At 38.0% G+C, this 20,207-nt stretch overlaps 1 protein-coding gene and 1 pseudogene across 11 annotated transcripts in view; one reads left to right on the forward strand and one right to left on the reverse strand.

Annotated features, from left to right (window-relative positions):
• Positions 1-20,207, reverse strand: part of TRPM3 (transient receptor potential cation channel subfamily M member 3) — a 608,518-nt gene that overhangs the window by 201,407 nt on the left and 386,904 nt on the right. The window lies entirely within an intron of this gene.
• Positions 4,936-8,007, forward strand: LOC102173658 (annotated as a pseudogene).

Below are 20,207 nucleotides of genomic sequence, written 5' to 3' on the forward strand. Positions count from 1 at the left end.
TTTTTTTTCCACAGCAGTTATTTTATAATCTTTTTTTAGAAAGTACATTTAAAAATAAATCAATTTTTAAATCTCAGTACTTAAATGAGTAAAGAATGTAGATGGATTTGGTTATTTTTATGGTTCTCCTTTTTTCTTTTATATGGCATATATCTAATGCCCTCTTGCTCAAAAAATACCTTCAATTAATCCTTTGCATTTTGGTAAAAACTTACTATATTACTTATTTGAAGGAGATTTAAATTTCAACTTCATGTCCAACTGTGGAAAGAAAAAAATTATCTCAATGAGAGATTTTTGAGTATCAATGAATGAGGAGAGATAGGACTTAAGTTTCCTCTAAAATGATTCCATGGAGATAGTAGCTGATCTGGTTCACAATTCAGGTCCTTTTACTGTGCTGTTTACCAACAAAAGCCTGAACCATAAAGAGGTATCATATTGACTACTTTATTAAAAGATAGTTTTTGTATTATAGAAGTGTGAATTAAAGCAAGGAAGGTGCATCATTATCAGTCAAAGCTTAATTATCTCTTGAATATGGAATAATCACAACTAATTTTAACTCTTTTATCAATAGACTGGTGAGAATGGGCTACCTCCACCAGCCATCAAATAGCTGGAATGAAAATTCACTTTACATTGATAGATACTATTCCAAATCAGGAAGATAAAACTGCTCCTAAGGACTAGGGACAAAATTATCATACTTTGGCTATCTTTTACAATTGACAAACCACCTTCACACAAGAAGTACTAACAACACCTAGATAAAATAGTATACTATAATTATTATCTCATTTGGTACCTACAAAACACTTGATAGGCAAGAGATTTGTCCAATTCAAAAGGGAAGAACATTGTAGCCAGAAAGAGCCAGATACTTAAGACCATTAAAAAAACAAGTGGCAAAACCAGAACCAGAACCCAGCTCTTCTGATTCCTTGTCTAGTGCTCTTTCCACTCCACCATGCTGCCTCACATGACACCGAGTGCAACGCAAGTGTGCTTGTACACCTCTTGGTGAACACCTCTCTTCATCACAGTGGCTACTTACGCAGGGAATTATGATATTACTGACCTGCTATGCTCCAGGACTGAAGATTCACTTAGACTCACTAAGCTGGATACTATGGTGACCCTACTTTGAGGTGAGTGCATTCCCAATGACAGATTTATACCAAGGACCCTGGAATGTCACTCAACTCAATGGAGGATTGTGTTACCCCTTTTGCCCCACAGGAAGATTTATACCATGAACATACACATTTAGAAAAAGAGAATGACCCAGATAAAGTTGAAAAATGATACCAAATCCTCACAAGATTACTGAATTATTCCATAGGACTCCATAGCCTTGGGTGTAGACCAGTTTCAAGGCATTCATTCATTCATTCATATTCACTTGACAATTGCTTAGTGGTATCTATTTAGTGCCAGACACTGTGATAAATGCTAAGGCTACAGAGATAAATGAGATATACACACTCACAACCAATTGATTTTCTAGAAGAGTCAAGACATGAGATATACCTGGGCATATGTCTACTTGACAGGTAACCTGGTGGGTGAGTCGAGATTTTTGCAATATAAAGCGTACATAAATGTTACACATGATTGACAACAGAAGAGACTCTTCTGATTAGCCACTTGATAGATTCAATCATTCATCTGCAGGTGTTTAATTCTGACAACAACTCAAAATTTGTTTTCTATTGCTAACCGTTTGTAATGAAATCCCAATTCTCTGAGGTCATTAACTTTTGAGGGATCTGTCTGTCACTGGTAAGTAATTTGTCACTCTGTAAAAACTGAGAAATGATGTGCAACTTAGCTGATTGTGGGCCTCGGTGGTTAGCAGAGCTAAAGACACTAAGCATCTTATACTTTCTAGTCCAATTTCACAACTGACTAAAATTGTGGCTTTGGTTAAATCATTTAGCAACAGAACCCACGGAGTTCTACCTCTAGAAGTACGAGAATTCACCAGTTGGTGTTTTCCAAAGTGTAGGATAATTGTTACTGTTGGAGCAGAGATGGATGTAGGTGAAACAAAGGTGATATGATCCTTTCAAAGCAGTAAGTTATATTCAGTAAACATTAAATAACTGCCATTCCTGGTTAACTTCTTTTTCTATCCTCCGACTGCATCAAGGGGAAAATTTCATTTCTGTTGCTTCTTTGCCTATAACAGCTCACAAACACTTGCAAATCCCCCCTTTTGGCAGAGAAATAACAGGTTTTAGATTGCACATTCTTTGCAGAGAATTTAATAACACTGTGTTTAAAAAGATACTGTATAACAGCTTGACGTGTTCATAGTGCATGGTTTATGACTCACAACGGGTTTCACTGAGATAATCTCATTTAATCTTCATAACAGTATGTGAGAAAGGAAGGTATCAATTCCAGTTCCAGAGGAGAAGACTGTGGTCCTAAGAGGTTAGATGATGTGTACAAAGTCACAAAGCTTGATGATTGCTGTGCTTTAGTTGGGTCTATTGAATCCAGCCTTTCTTCTATGGTATTGCTTTTCCTCACTGAAATCTATAAATGTCTTTCACTTTCCTAATCATCTGCACTGGAGGTAGAAATTTGAGTGTATTTGTTGTAGGAAATTGCTTTTCTTTGGTTTGACATAGAGAATATCTGAAGGAAATCAGACAAGATTGGAGAAGACAAGGGGAAACTGGTAAATGTGGACAGTGGCAAAGTGCATTTATTGTAATACCTTGAAGATGACATTTGCTTCTAATTGTCCACAAATATTTTTAATGCTGACACAGATGTCTTCCATTTGGCACAAATTCTTACTCTGTCTCTCCACCACACCCTTCTTATTTTGTGACTACCTCCTTATGATATTGGGAGACCTACTTTCTGGAAATTATTACTTTCTTAGCTCTTTGCAATTTTTTTCCTGCACAACATTGGAATAATTTAAAAATCTTGACTACTATATTTAATCATGAGCAAAAATGGAAATAGCCCATTTTAGACTTCTTTTTATGGCACTAGAATGGTGATTGAAATTTTTTTTGACACCAAAACATGGTCAATTATTATATAAAATTTTAGTTCTAGATCTGGGTCTTTGACAAAATCTTGACTATTTATGGAAACTGTTGATTTGTGGCTCCATATGTACCAGTGCTATTTTTGGTAAACCTCAAATTAGAAGGTTTTCTGATTTAGGAAGTGTAGTCACTGAAGTGAGGAAAATCTCTACACTCTGGCATTTGTGTCTCCATTTAAATGCTGTACTTGTGATCTGCAGCTTTTCAGATGAGTCACAGGGTTATTTGAAATAGGTCAGTGTTTATTCAAAGCTCGAAGTAACCAATACAACTTCCCACGGTTTGCTATTAGTATTCTGTTCAAATGCTGGCAATTTAACCCACATGGACATATTTTTCTCAGAATGAATTTAATTATCTGCAATATCAAAGTTTTGTTCCTAGATTTAAAAATTGGAATGCACTTAGAATTCAGTGGGACTTGATAACTAGGCTTAGGCTAATGGCTTTTGGGGAAGGAGACCTTATGCCCCCACAGACACTCTATTAACTTATTCAGATACAATATGAGAAAATTTTACTTGTATAAAGAATGATTGTTAATAATATCACAATTTGATACTTACAAAATATCATTTCTCATGGAATCTTTAAAAAAAGAAATTTTATCATTTGCTTAAAGTGAAAGTGAATTACTAAATTCAACATTTAAGAGCACAAAAAGTTTACATCTTATCTAAGGTCACAGAGACTAGTATTTTTCTCTTCTTCTCGTCCCTTTTTTACTTCTTCTTCTTTACCAACAATTATAATTCCCAAATGGATGGGGTCACAGGTAACAGCATAATTCTTCTCAAAGAAGCAGGACAGCATCATGAATAAAAGCATCATGGTCACCAGGGGCAGGCTGCCTGGAGTTCAATTGTCACTTGCTAGCTGCGTGATCTTGTGCAAATTACTTAGTATTTCCATGTCATATTTTTTGTATATGTAAAATAGGGACTATAATAGTACTTATCTCATAGACTTATGAATATTAAATGGATTAACTTTGCAAAATGCTTACAAACGTGACTGATACACAGCAAGTCTTACGTAAGCATTTGCTATTATTAAAGCACAGTCCTACAGGGACTTCCCTGGAGGTCCAGTGGTTAGGATTCCATGCTTCCACTGCAGGGGGCCTGGGTTCAATCCCCAGGTGAGGATCCTGAATGCCACATAGCATGGCCAAAAAAAAAAAAAAAAACCCAAGCACAATTCTACAGTGCTCCTTGGGAGGGTCACTGACCAGTTCCTCTTGTCAAGAAGCACAACCAGGGGCTGGGGCCTCTGTGTGTTATACATAGCTCTTTCTTGGGGTCAACAGGGCTCCGCATACCTTCGGAGAGGTCAGAGATCACCATTCTTTCTTACATTTCGGGTAGAGATACTTAGATTTGGAGGCTTTATGATAATGGAAGTTTGCAAACACCCCATGCAGGCATCTAAACATCCATTCAATTCACTCAATAAACAATATTGGTGCTTACTATGTGAAAGGCAATAAGGCTAGGGGTAGAGAAATGAATAGCATTTAGTCCTAGCTACAAGTAACTCACAAGATTGTAAATCACATATTCTAGTCATTTATTAACAGGTAACACACTCCAAATTTAGGAATGTAAAACAGCATTTATTTATTGTGATGATAATTCAAGAATTCAGGCAGAGTATGGCAGAGGTGACTCATCTTGCTCAAATGGCACCAACAAATCACTAACTGGTTTCTTCTCTACCCTCCTCTACTACATTCCCTGCTGCTGCTGCTGCTGAGTCGCTTCAGTCGTGTCCGACTCTGTGCGACCCACAGACAGCAGCCCACCCAGCTCCCCCATCCCTGGGATTCTCCAGGCAAGAACACTGGAGTGGGCTGCCATTTCCTTCTCCACTACATTCCCTAGTGTTGATCTAATGGTTCCCTTATAAGGCAAATATGATTCTGTGACATCCTTCTTAAAACCCTAAAATAGTTTCCCATTACTAGCAATATAACATCTCAACTTACACATGGCATTTAAGACTTAGGCTAGGCGCATCCCCTGCCACTCTCTCACACATATTCTATGAAACACTATTATCATTTGAACTCACCAGACTCTTGCATGTTTCTACATCCTTCAACTTCCTGTTTGAAATACTCTCTACATCTGATCCCATCACTCAAACTCATCATTCGTAATTCAGCTCCAAGTTCACCTCCTGTGTGAAAATCTGATTGCCACTCTATTGATGTTCTCATAGCACTGGATACTTACTAATTACTATAATTATTAGACTGCATGGAAATTATTTATTTACATGTATGTAGGTTATGCACACCTTGAAGGAGTGAATGCATCTTAACAGTGCCTGTATCTAAGCTCTAGCAGAGTGCACAGTTCAATATTGGTTCTAGAAGAATGTTTGTGGGTTGACTGAGGGAATGAGAGGCCACCTGTTTTGTGGCAGTCGACCAGGTGGTCTTCCCCACTCCCCTGTGCTCTTTGTGTTGGTATGAACTTCAAAAATGTTTGGGAGAATGGAAGAAGTGGCATAGGGTTTTCTCCCTGCAGCAATCTGATTTTCTTGATTCTTTTTTAAAAAGATCAGATTCCTCTCTGAGAAATATACTAGGCCTCTGTGAGTTTTCTTTAATCTCACATGATACTTAGGAAGAAAGTGGCCACCAAACTCTAAAGCCTATATTTGGTTCTAACTCTGAAGGCTGTTTCCCCCTTGGAGTAGCTTTGTTGCCCTTGTCAGGAGCTTATGCACTGCTTCCCTTATGATGCCTAGGGCGATGTCTTGCCCCTAAGAGCGCTCAATAACTGTTTGAAGACTTTAAGGCTTTTGGTGATATCAAGATAAATTTCCTTTACATAGACTCTTGGTGTTTTTAAATCCCATCTGAGGTAATTATATGACATAAAATCAGCTGATTGGGGAAATAATAGAGGCTGTGTGTGCAGAGCAAGTGCCCGCAGGCTCCCACAATGCTCAACCCTGGGATCCCGGCCGGCTTGCCTACCTGCCATGGCCGACAAGGAAACGGCCTTTGATGATTCAGTATAAGAATGTGTGATCAACATGACCCATGCTGTGGAGTGGCCTAGCCTAACTGCACAGTGTAACCAGACCAGAAGGGGAAGATTTCAGTATTCATCGACTTGTCCTGGGGACACACACGTCAGATGAACAAAACCACCTTTGACAGTCAGCGTGCAGCTGCCTAAAGATGATGCTCAGTTTGATGCTTCACACTACAACAGTGAAAAAGGAGAATCTGGATTAGTGGAAAAATTGAAATAGAAATCAAGATTAACCATGAAGGAGAGGTAAACGGGGCATGCTATAAGCCCCAGAACCCTTGCATCATTGCAACAAAGACTCCATCCAGTGATGTTCTTGTTTTTGACTATACAAAATATCCTTCTAAACCAGACCCTTCTGGAGAGTGCAACCCAGACTTGTGTCTCCGTGGACATCAGAAGGAAGGCTACGGGGTTTCTTGGAACCCAAATCTCAGTGGGCACTTACTGAGTGCTTCAGATGACCACACCATCTGCCTGTGGGACATAAGTGCTGTTCCAAAGGAAGGAAAAGTTGTGGATGTGAAGACCATCTTTACAGAGCACACAGCAGTAGTAGAGGAAGTCTCCTGGCGTCTGCTCCATGAGTCCCTCTTTGGGTTGGTTGCTGATGATCAGAAACTCATGATCTGGCATACTCCTTCAAACAATACTTCCAAACCAAGCCACTCAGTTGATGCTCACACTGCTCAAGTGAACTGCCTTTCTTTCAGTCCTTATAGTGAGCTCATTCTTGCCACAGATCAGCTGACAAAACTGTTGCCCTGTGGGATCTGAGAAATCTGAAACTAAAGTTGCATCCCTTTGAATCACATAAGGATGAAATAGTCCAGGTTCAGTGGTCACCTCACAATGAGACTATTTTGGCTTCCAGTGGTATTGATCATAGACTGAATGTCTGGGATTTAAGTAAAATTGGAGAGGAATAATCCCCAGAAGATGGGCCACCAGAGTCGTTATTTATTCACAGTGGTTACACTGCCAAGATATCTGATTTCTTCTGGAATCCCAATGAATCGTGGGTAATTTGTTCTTTACCAGAAGTTAATATCATGCAAGTGTGGCAAATGGCAGAAAACGTTTATAATGATGAAGACCCTGAAGGCAGTGTGGATCCAGAAGGACAAGGATTTAGAACACGTCTGCATTTGTGATCTTTAGACTCCCCTTTTCTTCCTTTCAGCTTTGAGATTGATTTAACACTGGTTTTGAGACAGAGACTTTGTTTGGTTATCCCTCCATAATAAGTTCTATCAACAATGTTATTAGTTCAAACAGAAGGTGTTTTCTAAATATTAACTGGGGGCTTCTTGATTCAGCAGAGTCACAGACTTATATTAAATTTTCTTTAGGAATTTTCTAGTAACAGAGGTCTAAAAGTAGCCACAAAAAGGGGAATATTGTGTGTGGTGATTTTTCTTCTTATGCTATAGTCCCAAGTTTTTCAAACTCATTTAACTAAAGGCTAGAGTGAGTAAGAAATACAGCCAAGTGAGGTAGGTGTCTGAGGCATGAAGTATAAATACTACAAGATGTTGTTTTTATTCAGGAAATAGGGGAGATTCAAGTCATACAAACTCCTACAGCTGAACTTTCCAGGATGCACATTTCCTTACACAGACCAGTCTCTTCTCAGTTTCTTCATTTAAGTCAAAACAATGTGTTCCTCTTTCCCCATATATTTTTGCGTGTTAGTGTATTTCTTGAGCTGTTTTCATATTATTTCTTTCCTTTCAGTGAAATGGTTTTTGAAAAAAACTTGTGACCACCAACTTGTAAGGATGTATGCTTTTACCTGACAGTTATACTACAGGTAGACTGTCCAGTTAAGTTGAGAAGAATGACTCAATAGCTTGTATTTGTTTTTAAAATTAAATTAATCCTGGATAGGAGTTGCTTTTTTTTTTTTTAAAGGAGTTAGTCCTCGACCACTAGTTTATTTTTTATTTTTTTTAAAGTTTGGTAACTAAATTTTTATTTTATTTTTTAAATTTTAAAATCTTTAATTCTTACATGCATTCCCAAACATGAACCCCCCTCCCACCTCCCTCCCCACAACATCTCTCTGGGTCATCCTCATGCACCAGCCCCAAGCATGCTGCACCCTACGTCAGACATGGACTGGCGATTCAATTCTTACATGACAGTATACATGTTAGAATTCCCATTCTCCCAAATCATCCCACCCTCTCCCTCTCCCTCTGAGTCCAAAAGTCCGGTATACACATCTGTGTCTTTTTTCCTGTCTTGCATACAGGGTCATCATTGCCATCTTCCTAAATTCCATATATATGTGTTAGTATACTGTATTGATGTTTTTCTTTCTGGCTTACTTCACTCTGTATAATTGGCTCCAGTTCCATCCATCTCATCAGAACTGATTCAAATGAATTCTTTTTAATGGCTGAGTAATACTCCATTGTGTATATATACCACAGCTTTCTTATCCATTCATCTGCTGATGGACATCTAGGTTGTTTCCATGTCCTGGCTATTATAAACAGTGCTGTGATGAACATTGGGGTACATGTGTCTCTTTCAATTCTGGTTTCCTTGGTGTGTATGCCCAGAAGTGGGATTGCTGGGTCATAAGGTAGTTCTATTTGCAATTTTTTAAGGAATCTCCACACTGTTCTCCATAGTGGCTGTACTAGTTTGCATTCCCACCAACAGTGTAGGAGGGTTCCCTTTTCTCCACACCCTCTCCAGCATTTATTGCTTGCAGATTTTTGGATTGCAGCCATTCTGACTGGTGTGAAGTGGTACCTCATTGTGGTTTTGATTTGCATTTCTCTAATAATGAGTGATGTTGAGCATCTTTTCATGTGTTTGTTAGCCATCCGTATGTCTTCTTTGGAGAAATGTCTATTTAGTTCTTTGGCCCATTTTTTGATTGGGTCATTTATTATTCTGGAATTGAGCTGCATAAGTTGCTTGTATATTTTTGAGATTAGTTGTTTGTCAGTTGCTTCATTTGCTATTATTTTCTCCCATTCAGAAGGCTGTCTTTTCACCTTGCTTATATTTTTCCTTTGTTGTGCAGAAGCTTTTAATTTTAATTAGATCCCATTTGTTTATTTTTGCTTTTATTTCCAGAATTCTGGGAGGTGGATCATAGAGGATCCTGCTGTGATTTATGTCTGAGAGTGTTTTGCCTATGTTCTCCTCTAGGAGTTTTATAGTTTCTGGTCTTACATTTAGATCTTTAATCCATTTTGAGTTTATTTTTGTGTGGGGTGTTAGAAAGTGATCTAGTTTCATTCTTTTACAAGTGGTTGACCAGTTTTCCCAGCACCACTTGTTAAAGAGATTGTCTTTACTCCATTGTATATTCTTGCCTCCTTTGTCAAAGATAAGGTGTCCATATGTGTGTGGATTTATCTCTGGGCTTTCTATTTTGTTCCATTGATCTATATGTCTGTCTTTGTGCCAGTACCATACTGTCTTGATGACTGTGGCTTTGTAGTAGAGCCTGAAGTCAGGCAAGTTGATTCCTCCAGTTCCATTCTTCTTTCTCAAGATTGCTTTGGCTATTCGAGGTTTTTTGTGTTTCCATACAAATCTTGAAATTATTTGTTCTAGTTCTGTGAAAAATGTGGCTGGTAGCTTGACAGGGATTGCATTGAATTTTTAAATTGCTTTGGGTAGTATACTCATTTTCACTATATTGATTCTTCCGATCCATGAACATGGTATATTTCTCCATCTATTAGTGTCCTCTTTGATTTCTTTCATCAGTGTTTTATAGTTTTCTATATATAGGTCTTTAGTTTCTTTAGTTTAATACCATCTATATTTTGGGTGACCTGCTTCACCAGCAGGCCTGTTACTCTCCTTGACTAACTGTGTAAGTGCGTATAATGCAATAAATTGCTTTTCTATATAAAAAAAATCAACTCACTGTGATAACCATAATGGAAAAGAACATGAAAAACTATATATATATATATATATATTATATATATATATATATACTGAACCACTTTGCTGTAAAGTAGAAATTAACACATTGTAAATTAACTATACTTCAATAAAATAAAATTTAAAAATCAACTCAACATACATCTACATTTTTTTTTTTCAACTAATTTCAGGTCAGACATAGAAGGGGTGAGGTCAGTTTTGCAATCTTTGGAGTGGGTTGCCATTTCCTTCTCCATCTATAGAGGATAGAATATTATAATTAAGGCTCTGTGATATGGTGCTTCTGGCTGGAATCCAGTTCTTTCATTTACTAGTTGAGGGACCTGAGGCAGGTTATTCCATCTCTTTAATCCTCCATCTCCTTATGTGTTGAAAGGGGATAGACTATGTCTTCATAGATTGATACATTCAGAAAAAAGGCTTCCCAGATGGCGCTAGTGGTAAAGAGCCCACCTGCCAATGCAGGAGACTTAGGAGACGTAGGTTTGATCCCTGGGTCGGAGGAAGGCGTGGTGATCCACTCCAGCATTCTTGCCTGGAAACTCCCATGGACAGAGAAGCCTGGAGTGCTACAGTAGTCCACTGAGTCTTAAAGAGTGGGACACGACTGATGCCACTTAGCACACATGCACACACACAAACTTAGAAAAAAAGATCAGGTATATAAAGCACCTAGCACTGTTTCTCGTACATAAGAGATGCTCAATAGTAAGCAGTTTTTTGTTATTATTAAATACCCCAGGGGCTTTCACACCTGCAAAGAATCCTAATAATGCCCAGATCAGGGGTGAAGCAAAGTACTGGGTATGCAAGTTAGCTGGAGGAGACAAATTCTATGGAGAAAAGAAAAATTGCAGTATTTCTAATATAAAAGTTGGATGGAGCAGGTCTGTGAATGGGATGGAAAAGGCTATAATTCAAGACCACTTAGAAGGGTATCAATGAAGAGAATTCATTAGCTCATATTAAATTCTCTAGGTGTGAATACTGGAGTGGGTAGCCCTTCCTTTCTCCAGGGGATCTTCCCAACTCAAGGATTGAACCCAGATCTCTCACATTGCAGGTGGATTCTTTACCAGCTGAGCCACAAGGGAAGCCCAAGAATACTGGAGTGGGTAGCCTATCCCTTCTCCAGCAGATCTTTCTAACCCAGGAATCAAACTGGGGTCTCCTGCATCATAGGCGGATTCTTTACCAACTGAGCTATCAGGGAAGCCCTCATTATGTTCACCAGTGTCCAGGAAAAACAAACAAGTGATGCTAAGATAACCCTAAAGCCACTATTCTCGATAATTTTACATCATCTTGAAGTAAAATATGTTTTAGGATCATAACTCTTACTTGACCTAGATCTCCTCCTGAATCTTATATTTTGATATTTCTGGAAGACTCCAGAAATATGTGTGTTCTAGGAAACGTGCTAATCTGAAAATCCTGCTGAGGAATTTGAAGTTCAGGATAAAAGAATGATACAACTTCACAACAACCACTTTACAGATGAAGAATCTGAAGTCTGCAGAGTTAAATTGACTCATTAAAGATTATAAGCTGAAAGCATCAGAGCTGGGTTTAAAGGACAAAAGAATCAGAAGGAATGATCTTTGATAATAAATTATACTAATCTAAATATACAGTCTCAATTCAGTGGTTTGTTTAAATGACTAGACACAAGAAGAGATTTCTTCTGTTGTATCACTGAGACAGGATTTTAGATATCTTATGTGTAAGGAGACTGAGGAATGTGATTTCAAGGATCCACCACCACTCTCTCAGAGTAACTTTCTTAACTTAGCAGATGCCCAAAATTCCTTTTAGTTAATTAAAAGGTGAATATTTTACTCAATAATTAGAAGCCCTGAGAATACCTCTTGGGATAAGTGATATTTAATATTAAATTCACTTAGCTGTAACTGACTGATATTGATGGTTTTCAGGAAGAACTATCTGACTAGGAAGTTGGAGAAGATATGAATAGAATGCAGAAAAGTGACCAACAGACAGAAATTACTTTGCCCAAGCTTTTACTGAGGATCAGCTTCAGATACAAATGGCTTCTATCAGCTAAGACCTATTAGAAATAGTACCTCTGATCCTGTTTGCACATCTAACCTAAAAAAGTTGTTTATCCATGCTTTTCCTGAGGGTTTCCATCTAGCAATGTCAGGTAAGTAGACAGATCTTCAAGAAGCTGCCTATTACTGGGCAATGCACATACCTTGATAGCATAGTCTGCTCTCTGGCAAATTCCACCTACCACTTCCCATAGAGTGATGTGCTTACATTCTTTCTTTCTACCTGCCTACCTACCTGTCTATCTGTCTATCTCTCTACTTTTTTAAACCCACTCTACAATCCTGAGCCAGATATAGTAAACAGAAGGCATAGATACATATACAAAAGGAGACAGAAGTAGGTGGTGAGTTGGGGTTGAGGGTGGTGGTAAGAGAAGCAATTAATACATTTTATAAAACAAAGTTTGTGCTTTACATCTTATATTTGGCACTTCATAAAGACAGATTAATTTCAGAAAATCCTAACTAGACTGTAACTCCTTGGATGCATGGATTACATGTTAATAGAAAGGAGTACTCGTGGACTCCTTCTCTCTGTGTCCATGGAGATGCTGAAGACTGAGGCTTTTGCTCTGCCCCTCTTATCTTTATTTCCCTCACCCCTCTCCTTTTCCCCTTGTACATCACCTTTAAAAATGTTATACATGTTTATTATGTTTATTACTTATTATCTACCTAACCTTGCTAAAATTTAAAATGTAAGCTCCACAACAGCAAAAATGTTTGTTTATTTGGCTCACAAGTATGTTTTTGCCCACATCTAGAATAGTGCCTGGAACATGGTACGTGTCCAAAAATATTGGATGCCTGAGTACATGATGTTGGTTGGATATAAGAATGTAATTTAAAAATGAAGGGAACAATTTCTAATAACAGTGGAAATCTGTCAGACATTCAAGGGTTCTCAGTGCGGTAGAATCCAATTATAGAAATGTCAGAGCTGTGCTAGCTATTAGCCACATGTGGCAATTCAAACTTAAATTTATTACAATGAAATAAAATTTAAAATCCAATTTCTTAGTCACTCCAGCCACAATTCAATGGCTCAGTGCCTATCTGATTGGACAGCAGAGATATAGGACATTTCCATCATCACAGAAAGTTCTATTGGACAGCGCTGCTCTTGAGGCAGACAGAGGTGCCAAATCCTCAGCCTGAGGCATTGACCTACCAGGACGTTAAGGTGGAAAATCCTGAACAGTGTTGGCTGCATCTCTACAATGTCTCTTCTTCCCCTTGCCTTTGGTTATGAATGTGCCCAAGAGTTGAAATTAAATAGTTGCCACAGGATACAGGGACTGCCACATGGTCAGGTAGCTTCTCTGTTGCCAAAATTGTAAGGAAAAAACATACTCTGATTTCATTCCAAGAGAAATCCCATCAGTGAATACTGCACATAGCCAAGCAAGAGGAACAGTCAAACTTTTATTGTCTTAGGCCCTGTATAAAAGACAGAATGAGAGCTGGCTTGAGATGTATAGGCTCCTTGGGCAGGCAAAAATGTTGGCACCTCTTCAACTGACCTGCTTTAAATGCTGATCCAATGTTTAATTCAAAGGAGAAGTTAACCAGCATGCAAAGCAAGAGGGAGAATATGGAAGCTGGGTGCAGACCCCTCTGTTGTCAGGAGTATCTCAGATCTGAGGCAAGTAAACCTCCTGCAGTTCCTGGATCTCATTTTCCTAGGAGACAAGACATGCAGCTCCTAAGAGCCGACATTCCAGCCACATCTGCCTGGACAGACCACTCGAGCTGTTTGACGCTGAACTTTCCTCACCTCTCCTCAATTTCCTCATTCATAAAATTGAGATAATCATCATAGCTAACTCAAAATGTTTATGAAATAAAGTGTCTAGATCAGGCTCTTGTATGTAGATCTTTACAAAAATAGCAACTTAATCCCTCAAGTATGCACTTGTGAGGATGGTCAGGGAGGTGAAGGAAAAGAAATGTGAGTAGCTCAGTCATGTTTGACTCTTTGCGACTCTATGGACTGTAGCCCACCAGGCTTCTCTATCCATGGGGATTCCCCAGGCAAGAATATTGGAGTGGGTTGCCATGCCCTTCTCCAGGGGATCTCCCCAATCCAGGGATCAAACTCGGGTCTCCCACATTGCAGGCAGATTCTTTACCATCTGAGCCTCCAGGGAAGCCTGGAGAAAAAGGAATAGGAAATACCAATTCTCTTCTAAAGTAATTTGTCAAAATATTCCTTCTAACCCCACATCCTACACTATGAGATGTTGGGACAAATGTAATTTTATCTATTTTTGTATGTATTCTGTGATGAATTAGTTCCTAGCTTAAAAAAAAAGTTATTCTTTTTCTAGCAAATTATCCATTGGCAATTGCACTTTGTCCCTCAGTTCAGCTCCAAACATCGCTCTACAATAAAGAGCTTCCTGTTGTTCATATCCTGTTTATTATGCTTGTGTGAAAAGGCTCATCTCATTGGGTAATTTAAACACTGATGTGCTTCACAGTGTTGATAAAAAATTGACTTATTTACTAAGCATCTTTTAGGCAGATAAGTTTCTTATTTTTCCCCTGGTTTCATAATTCAGTGTGCTGCTGGATGACTGCCTGGTAGTAATATATGCAGGCTACTTACAAGATTTTGTTTTTATTCTAGAATAAGAGTAGACATCTGTGATATTTTGACTATAGTTTTCCTTCTTTGCACCACTGCTAATCTATCACAGTAATCTTTCTTCTGAGTCCAGATGTGGTCTCAGAATCATTCTCAACACATCATTCTACGACGTCTCTATCAGTTGATTATTGTTGATACTCAGAACAAAAACTTGTCATCCCTCCAGCAGAGGGATAAAATCTCAAATATATTATCAAACGGGAAAAACAAAGACCATAGGGTCAAAGAGCTCCAAACATTAGCTGGTCTCCAAGATACTGAACTATGGTTTCCATGGTTTTAGAGAAGCTGATTTTTAGTTTTTTACTTAAGACCTTTAGGGGTCACTGCTCATGGATGGACACTTCATTTACATTGACTAAATCCCAAAACACAATGAACAGGTATATCAACTCAAGAATGATTGTCCAACAATTAGGACAGCAAAGGAAAGGCTTTATTGAAGCTGAATGGAGACTTTTCTGGAAGACAGAAGTATAAACTTGTGTTAACCTTGGAGTCCTACTTCAATGCATCTTTAGTGTTTCTCTGGATGAAGAAGCTTTTATAAGAAGGCAGTTACTGCTGTAAATAGTTTTCATAAATCCTGTGGTTCATAATCAACATCTGGAGAATCACACAGGGAGTCTGACAAAAATCCATTAAGAACATCCCAAACATTATCTATTATTAATGATACAACTGGGTGAGATGTTAATACACTGTATTTTTAGCAGCTGCAGGTTCTAATGTCTGCCAGATTGATTCAGAATTCCTTTCCTCTAAGGTAGAAGAATTAAATACCAGGACAGTTTAATATCTATACCTCACTCAGATAATTTTTAAATGTATTTGTTGGTTTTAAAGCTCTCATGAGACAGAAACTATGCACTGAACTTCAGAAAGAAAAGTTTCCTAGAAATTAGATGGGTAAAGAAATGTCATGTCAATCCTATTATAACTGAATCACTTTGCTGTACAGCAGAAATTAATACAACATTGTAAATCACCTGTACTTCAATAAAATAAGTTTTTAAAAAGTTTCTGAAAGTGTTGTCCATGGACCCTCTCATTGGAACCACCTGGGGTTTTGGTTTCAAATACAGTTTCCTGCATTCCAGCCCAGCTACACTGAATCAGGACACTTAGGGGACTCTGTCTTTTATTGCTTTCCAAGTGATTCTCAGCCATGCCCAAATGTGATGACCACATGCTTATTCAGAGTGTTTTCTATGTAACAAATGGCTGAGAGTCAGCTAAGCAAATCTCAGAGGAACACAACTGATACCTCTGAAGTCTTCACTTGCACTGATGCGCTGTCTGAAAGTTGTGGGCAGTGGTTCCCTAAAAAAGACTTCTTTATGGTGATGGATCACCCAGCTCTGTTTTTCTCATGTTTGCTCTTTATTTCAAGGCACATTTCCCCAGCTTAGAGTTGAGCAATTCTAAAGTAAATTTAATCAATATAGAGAATGTATTGGTCAATTTAGATCAATAAAAGTTTTCACTGGCACTTTCCTCAATAAATTATCTAGTATTTTTTAAAAGTTAATCCTTCATTATCCCCATGTAGACATGGATGGATCAAATAGCAAACTCTAAGAAAAAAATATTTATTTTGTTCTGCACTTGCCTAAACAAACAAAGCTATTCTAGCCTTGTGGAACTTAGATACAATGACATAAGTATCCATATACCTTTATATATTCCACAAATAGAAAAACTGAAGTAATACTCTCTTCATAAAACTTACTCCGTCTACCCCAACCTATGCCTCTTCCTGCTTTTTGGAACTCAGTAACATCTAATTGAAAATTATTTTTTATTGTACTAGCTCAACTGTACTTCTCAAGTAAAGGCCTAAAACAAGCATGTGAAAAATACCTGGTGATTGATTGATTTGAAAAGTGATGTCATCAGTCCTACTTTTAGGTTTTCACTTAAAATTTAAACACACATACACACATATATATATATTATTTATATGTTAATATATATCCTTGGAGAAGGCAATGGCACCCCAACTCCAGTACTCTTGCCTGGAAAATCCCATGGACAGAGGATTCTGGTAGGCTGCAGTCCATGGGGTCGCTAAGAGTCGGGCACGACTGAGCGACTTCACTTTCGCTTTTCACTTTCATGCCTTGGAGAAGGAAATGGCAACCCACTCCAGTGTTGTTGCCTGGAGAATCCCAGAGACAGTGGGCCCCCATCTATGGGGTCGCACAGAGTTGGACACGACTGAAGCGACTTAGCAGCAGCAGTAGCAGCAGCAATATATATACTTAATTATATTTAATCAATTTTATGGTATTAAATTAACATATCAATTCTATTACATTAAATTTGAGTATATATAAATTCAGTTTAATAAAATATATATACACACACACTGAACACTATACTGTCTCATATAATTTGTCCCCTTTACCAGCTTTCCTTCAACCTGTTCAGATTGGTTCTTTTTTCTGTGTTGAGCTGCATAAAAGAGGGTCATATGTTAGCTTTTCCTTGGATAATTCATACTGACTCTCAGTTTAGATATAGTATTTGATGGGAAAGGGGAAAAGAAGCAATAGAGTCATTATATTGCCATTTTGTGGATAATTAACATAAATGTTCCCACTGACTGATTCTCATGAGGAATGCCACACTCAAGAGCTGTGTGCTCTGGTGACACTTTATACATTTATCATGTATACTATGTATACATGTATACTAGTTATTGGTACTCATGCCTGTGTTGTAGATTTCCAATTAATCTCCAATGTGCCATATCCTGCCTGTCCTCTTACAGTGAAAGGTTAACTTGGAAAGCAGTTTACAAAGGCAGCAATTAAAAATAATAATAATAATAATAAAGCCACCAGTATTCTGTGTCTGTACAAGATGTTTCCAACGTTTCTTACTTCCCTTCTGAGGTCACAAGACAGAATCCAGTTTTGACATGCTTTTTTTAGAAAATTCTAGAAAAGAGACAAGGCAAGATGAAATTAACAACAAATAAAATGGACACGAAGTTGGCATGTTTGCTATTTGTTTCCTTCTTTCTCGCTTGACATTCCAATTATGTCTAAATCATGCTGGAGTACCATCCATCAAGATCAATTACTTTCTTTGGACAGATCTTACAGAGACAAATGACAGGCCTGTGGCGTCCTTCAGCTTTAGCTAGAACTCTCTTGAGGTGCAGAAGGAACCAGTGGCCACCACCCAGGAAGATATGCCTTAGGGAATACAGTCTACACCTGGAGTTCTAAAATGATACTTTCCTGATGGACTTTCTCCTGTCTTTGGTCATTTTGATGTTCTTTGGAGAGAAGCACACTTGTCACATCTCTGTTAGGATACAGTTACATAATTTGAAGCCATGCAACAAATTTTCCTTCATTTCCACTTTGTGTTTCATTTATGCCTTTACTTCATCTAATTCACTTTCACTTTCAATCCAAAACTGTAGGGACCCCATTGTTGTGTTGCTGTTTAGTCACTGAGTCATGGCCGACTCTTTGTGACCCCATGGATTGTAGCCCGCCAGGCTCCTCTGTACATGGGATTTACCAGGCAAAAATACTGGAGTGGGTGGCCATTTCCTTCTCCAGGGGATCTTCCTGACCCAGGTATCAAATTCATTTTTCCTTTTTTGGCAGGTAGATTCTTTACTGCTGAGCCACCAAGGAAGTTCCCTTTAAACAGACAAATCAGACTTTTATCTTGAATACATTATTCACCTCCTATATTTGAAAGCGAGCCCTTGCTCATTTATTCTTCACAGTACCTGAGGCAAATTCCACGGGCACATAAGGATGTGAAGTCTATCTGTGTCTGCCCCGTTGATGACCTTCCAAAAGCTATGACTACTTAAAACTTTAAGGTTTTCTGCTTCTTTGAGTTCTGCTTCTTGCCTCAGGTATCTAAAAATGGTAAATCCAGGTGATAATTTTGGGCATAAACTTGACAAAATAAACACAGACATCAATAAAACAATTTGCATGAAGAAGGGGCATCATCTCAGGACACACACTCATTCAGATGTCTTTTTCAGGCTGACGTTTTTCATCAGTGGGTACTTGCTCACTAACTGATAAATGAAGGGCTAGATCCTATTTCTCTGAAATCTGAGACTTGAGTTGACAATTATCAAGCAAAGTAATCTTTGACTTGCTCTTCAAGCACCTACAATTGGAAGGGTATTCCTGACTAGGAGTAAAGCTGGTCATCTCAGGTAACACAGCAAAAAGGGGAATCCTAATATTTAAAAACTGAGGTAACTAAATCTAATGCTACTTGGATAGCAGTCATCTATTTATGCCTACAGTGCTGAGTCATTCATGATGCAGAAATAACATTTGATAATATTTCTAAAGCAATGAAATTAGTCAGGGAAAGTGACTTGTGACTCATTCTAAACTAAGACAGATGAGAAATAGAAAATCCAGTACATCAATAAGGAAAAAAACAAAGTCTGACCATTTATTTTTTTCTGGTAGTATATGCCTCAGAACAGAGATGGGGAGAGAAGATAAAAATAAGAATTTAATTGTAATTGTCTCCTAGTTTATCCAAACCCACAGCACTGAGAGAGATAGTCTGCCTTTTTCTACCTCACATAATCTCATCTACAAAAGTTAATCAGTTTTTCCAATTGGCTTCCAGAGTCATTCCCTTTCAGATTCATGTTCTTGAAAGGTGGTTATTAGCAGAGAATTTAAAGTCAAAACATCAAGTTCACAAAAGTTCAGATACAAAGTATGTAAATTTTTTTCCACATCTTTAGGATTATGAAATTGAAAAGCTTTAGAGCTGAATATAAAAATTTATAGTCCTTGGGCATATATTATTTAACAACTTGTAAATGAAGTTAAAATTTTAAAAATTGTATTTACATTTCTAAAGTAACTGAAAAATAAAAATACATTATTTCAAACCCCAATTCAGGTTTCATAAACCAAGTATATATGTTCCCTATATTCAATATTATACGTACAATCGCACACTTTTATTTGCATGCTGCTGCTGCTGCTAAGTCACTTCAGTCGTGAGCGACTCTATGCAATCCCATAGATGGCAGCCCACCAGCCTCCACCGTCCCTGGGATTCTCCGGGCAAGAACACTGGAGTGGGTTGCCATTTCCTTCTCCAATACACGAAAGTGAAAAGTGAAAGTGAACTCGCTCAGTTGTGTCCAACTCTTCGTGACCCCATGGGCTGCAGCGTACTCTGTTTATATGAACATAGTTACGCATTTATATTTACTTATAGTGAAATATGTCTCAACTCTGTTGGACTTTGTTGAAAATCAAAGAAAAATGCTTCTTGATGAATAAAGTCCAGCTGGGTCATTTTTTTTTTTTTAACATATAATAGGCACACTAATAATTTTTAAAATTGGCTGCACATGTGTGGTTGGACAATTTCTTATCAAGTTAAATAAACATGATTAATTCCGGCA

Source organism: Capra hircus, chromosome 8 (assembly GCF_001704415.2).
Source record: "Capra hircus breed San Clemente chromosome 8, ASM170441v1, whole genome shotgun sequence".
Classification (NCBI taxonomy): Eukaryota; Metazoa; Chordata; class Mammalia; order Artiodactyla; family Bovidae; genus Capra; species Capra hircus.